Consider the following 5608-nt stretch of genomic DNA (forward strand, 5'->3'; position numbering starts at 1 on the left):
ATAGTCCTCCATATATTAAAATGCACTCCTCATATTGCTCCATATAGCATAATACATTCTTCATAGTGCTCCATATAGTATAATACACTCCTCAGTCCTCCATATAGTATAATACACTCCTCATAGTCCTCCATATATTAACATACACTGCTCAGTCCTCCTTATAGTATAATACACTCCTCATAGTCCTCCATATAGTATAATGCACCGCCATAGTCATTCATTTCGTACAATTCACTTCCCATAGTATAATGCACCCCATAGTTCTTCATGTAGTATAATGTATTCCCCATAGTCCTCGATACAGTATAATGCAGCCCACATATAGTATAATGCAGCCACTGTACAGAGTATAATGCAGCCACTCCATAGAGTATAATGCAGCCCCGCCATACAATATAATGAAACCCCCATAGAATATAATGCAGCCCTGCTCATAGTATAATGCAGCCCCTCCATACAGAGGCAGTGAGAAAGACACAGGCAAACAGTGACTAGGGGGCAGAGGAAAAGGACACAAGGGGGCTAGGGGAGACAGGCACAAGGCTGACAGGGGCTAGGGAGCAAGGAAGACCGGCACAAGGGGGCACACGAGGACTAGGAGGCAGGGGAGAAGGGGACTAGTGGGCAAGGGAGATTGACACAAGGGGACACACAGGGACTAGTGGGCAAGGGAGACTGACACAAGGGGACACACAGGGACTAGTGGGCAAGGGAGACTGACACAAGGGGACACACGGGGACAAGGGACACAAGCACAAGGGGACAAGGGAGACAGGCACAAGGGGACACATAGGGACAAGGGACACAAGCACAAGGGGACAATGGCGACAGGTACAAGGGGACTCATGGGGACTAGGAGGAAGGGGAGAAGGGCACAAGGGGACACAAAGGGAGTAGGGAGCAAGGGAGACAGGCACAAGAGGACACAAGTGGACTCCAAGGGCAGAGTAGATAGGGACGCATAGGGAGATTGGGCTGCAAGGGGACAGAGGAAGACAGGGGGAGACTTAGGATCAGGGAAGAAGGGGGAACAGGGATTACGAGGACAGGGTAGATGGGGAACACATGGTGAGAAAGGGGACAGGGGAGACTTGAGAGCAGGGCAGATGGGTCACACTGGGACAAGGGGCAGGGAATGCATGGGGGTGCAGGACTACTCAGGGCATGGAAGATGGGGAGCATTGGGGGACCAGGGGAGAAGGGACAAGGCGCGTACTGGGGCCCAGAGGAGCACAATGACCTGAACCTGGGGACCTACAAGGACATGGGGGGTAGGAGGAGGGAAGAAACGTGGCTGGTGTCACAGGGGGCCTGGGACGCTGGTGGCCGAGGACGGCGACACACGGGCAGCAGACAAACCTCATTACCGCTCCCGTACACCTCCATGTTCATCCCCGGATCCTCCACATGGCTGAGCTGCTGCGACATCCCCCCCTGGGCGGCTCGGTCCATGCGCCCCCCACCAGCCCCGGAGTTTCCTGTTCCCGGTCCCAGCAGCTGCCATAAGCTCTGCCAATATGGCGACAGCCATCACATGTGCAGATGCTGCACTGCCTGGGCCCTACACACAGCGGGTTCGCAATGAAGTGATGTCATCGCGTACCCGCAGTGTCAGAGGGGAATGATGTCAGCGTCAGCTGACACTCCCTCTTCCATCATTGCTTTGAACTGTACCGGCGTCATAGACGCCGGTATAGTTCAATGCGGCGGGGGGAGTTGGGTGCTTCTGATATGCTGGGCCCCTGACCTGCCAGGCCCTGTCTCAGCGGCGACTGCTCCAACCGTGGTAGTTACGCTCCTGCACACACACCCACCCAAGAAAACACACACACACCCAGGAAAACAGAAACAAACACACAGGAATATCACACATAGGAAACCGCACATACCCAGAAAAAAACACATACTCTGACATGCCATATTTAATTTGTCAAATGCCCCCCTCCCCCCTGCTACTTAGCCCAGCAAACCTTGAGATGGGCATCTGGAGAGGTTAGCTGGAATGTGCTGGACAGTGGGCACACAGGGCAGCCTACCTCTCATCTTCTCCTGCCATCCTGTGCTGCTGCTCTGCACCGTCGCTCCTTCCCCTTCAGATCCTGGCTGATCAGACATCGGAAACAGATCTGCACACAGAAGAGGAGGATGCTGTGTGCGATCACTATGTAAGTAATGCAGTCTCCTCTTCTTCTGTGTGCCAGGAGCTGCCCCCTCTCACCACTGTGTGCACATTACTGAAGCCGGCCATGGCTCCAGCCACAAGTGCATGCTGCGTGTCCCACCTCCCTGTTCCTGCTCATCACATACTGCACTGCCGTTCCTCCAGCAGCCCTCAGCAGCTGCTTAGGCACCGGCCTGGGGGGCATATGCATTCCTGCCACCCGGCCCAGCCCGCCCCTGCTATGTGGTGGTACTATGGTGTCTAGTCATGGTGCAGTGGTATTTGTCTCTTCTATGTCATATTATTGGTCATTTTAAAAATTGAAAAATAAATAAAAATATACCTAAATTGTATTGGATATTATAACAAATTATTAATAGGTTAGAGTAGAGCTGGGCCAAAAGAGTCTACCTTGTTGTGGTGGAGGCTTAAAAAATCTATTGGCCAAAAAAAAAATCTGCTGGCTATGTGTGTGATCTGGTGATGAGAACTGTTAGGCTGGAGTCACACTTGCTAACTGAGTGCAAGAAACTTGCATCAAGTCCCGACACTGCCGCCAGCACTCTGAACCGGAGTTTGCGATTGAACTGAGACCCCAGCCTTAATGTGTGATTGGTGAGAAGTGGAGTTTTTCCAAGAGAGAGCGGTAGGACTGTGGACAGTTCGAGGGGTGGAGCCTCCGCAGAGTCTCAAAGGGGCCCTGAAAATTTTGCCAGTATGGGGCCCCAAAATTCTTAGTGGCAGCCCTGGATGTGTATACAGGAGTGTCTCCTATGTGATGTGTACAGCAGTGTCAGTGTGTCCTATGTGATGTATATGCACCAGTCTTGGTGTATCCTATGTCATGTATATACAGCAGTCTCAGTGTATCCTATGCTATGTGTAAACAGTAATCTTGGTGTATCCTATAGGCTTAGTATTTTGTATGTGATTATATACAGCAGTCTCAGCTTATCCTATGTAATGTATATACAGCAGTGTCAGTGTTTCCAATTTGATGTGTATACAGCAGTGTGTCTCCTATATGGTGTATATACAGCAGTGTCTCCTATGTGATGTATATACAGCAGTCTCGGTGTTTCCTATGTCATGTATAGAAGGCAGTCTCAGCGTCTCCTATGTAACGTGTAGACTGCAGTCTCAGTCTCTCCTATGAGATACAATTCACTGAAAAGTCTGTATATATGTGATTCTATCCTCACCTACTTAGATTGTGAGCCTTCGCGGGCAGGGTCCTCACTCCTCCTGTACCAGTTATGACTTGTATTCTTTAAGATTATTGTACTTGTTTTTATTATGTTTACCCCTCCTCACATGTAAAGCGCCATGGAATAAATGGCACCATAACAATAAATAATAATAATAATAGTATACACAGCAGTCTCAGCGTCTCTTATGTGATGTTTATGCAGCAGTCTCAGTGTATCATGTGATGTATATACGTCAGTGTTTCCTATGTGATGTGTATACAGCAGCATCTCCTAGGTGAGGTGTATACAGGAGCGTCTCCTATGTGAGGTGTATACAGCAGCGTCTCCTAGGTGAGGTGTATACAGCAGTGTCTCCTATGTGAGGTGTATACAGCAGCGTCTCCTATGAGGTGTATACAGCAGTGTCTCCTATGTGAGGTGTATACAGCAGCGTCTTCTATGTGAGGTGTATACAGCAGCGTCTCCTATGTGAGGTGTATACAGCAGCATCTCCTAGGTGAGGTGTATACAGCAGCGTCTCCTAGGTGAGGTATATACAGCAGCGTCTCCTAGGTGAGGTGTATACAGCAGTGTCTCCTATGTGAGGTGTATACAGCAGGGTCTTCTATGTGAGGTGTATACAGCAGCGTCTCCTATGTGAGGCGTATATAGCAGCATCTCCTATGAGGTGTATACAGCAGCATCTCCTATGAGGTGTCTACAGCAGTGTCTCCAATGTGAGGTGTCTACAGCAGCGTCTTCTATGTGAGGTGTATACAACAGCGTCTCCTATGTGAGGTGTATGCAGCAGCGTCTCCTATGAGGTGTATACAGCAGCGTCTCCTATGAGGTGTATACAGCAGCGTCTCCTATGAGGTGTATACAGCAGTGTCTCCTATGTGAGGTGTATACAGCAGTGTCTCCTATGTGAGGTGTATACAGCAGTGGTCTCCTATGTGAGGTGTATACAGCAGTGGTCTCCTATGTGAGGTGTATACAGCAGCGTCTCCTATGTGAGGTGTATACAGCAGTGTCTCCTATGTGAGGTGTATACAGCAGTGTCTCCTATGTGAGGTGTATACAGCAGTGGTCTCCTATGTGAGGTGTATACAGCAGCGTCTCCTAGGTGAGGTGTATACAGCAGTGTCTCCTATGTGAGGTGTATACAGCAGGGTCTTCTATGTGAGGTGTATACAGCAGCGTCTCCTATGTGAGGCGTATATAGCAGCATCTCCTATGAGGTGTATACAGCAGCATCTCCTATGAGGTGTATACAGCAGTGTCTCCAATGTGAGGTGTCTACAGCAGCGTCTTCTATGTGAGGTGTATACAACAGCGTCTCCTATGTGAGGTGCATGCAGCAGCGTCTCCTATGAGGTGTATACAGCAGTGTCTCCTATGAGGTGTATACAGCAGCGTCTCCTATGAGGTGTATACAGCAGTGTCTCCTATGTGAGGTGTATACAGCAGTGTTTCCTATGTGAGGTGTATACAGCAGTGTCTCCTATGAGGTGTATACAGCAGCGTCTCCTATGAGGTGTATACAGCAGTGTCTCCTATGTGAGGTGTATACAGCAGTGTTTCCTATGTGAGGTGTATACAGCAGTGTCTCCTATGTGAGGTGTATACAGCAGTGTCCCTATGTGGTGTATAGATGGCAGCTCAGTGTCTCCTATGTGAGGTGTATACAGCAGTGTCTCCTATGTGAGGTGTATACAGCAGTGTCTCCTATGTGAGGTGTATACAGCAGCGTCTTCTATGTGAGGTGTATACAGCAATGTCTCCTATGTGAGGTGTATACAGCAGTCTTCTATGTGAGGTGTATACAGCAATGTCTCCTATGTGAGGTGTATACAGCAATGTCTCCTATGTGAGGTGTATACAGCAGCGTCTTCTATGTGAGGTGTATACAGCAATGTCTCCTATGTGAGGTGTATACAGCAGTCTTCTATGTGAGGTGTATACAGCGATGTCTCCTACTGTATGTGAGGTGTATACAGCAGTGTCTCCTATGTGAGGTGTATACAGCAGCGTCTTCTATGTGAGGTGTATACAGCAGCGTCTCCTAGGTAACATATCCACCAGCCCCCACTGTCCGTGTCGCCTCTGAGACCCCCAGAGCCCGGTCGCCCGTTACATAAACTGCAGTCTCCGTGTTTACACAACACGGAGCCCTCAGCCCTGGTGACTCCCGGCGGGGCGGGGCTATGATTACACAGCGCGGTTACGAGCCGCCCCGGTCTCCCTACGTCTT

This window comes from Ranitomeya imitator, chromosome 1 (assembly GCF_032444005.1).
Source record: "Ranitomeya imitator isolate aRanImi1 chromosome 1, aRanImi1.pri, whole genome shotgun sequence".
NCBI lineage: Eukaryota > Metazoa > Chordata > Amphibia > Anura > Dendrobatidae > Ranitomeya > Ranitomeya imitator.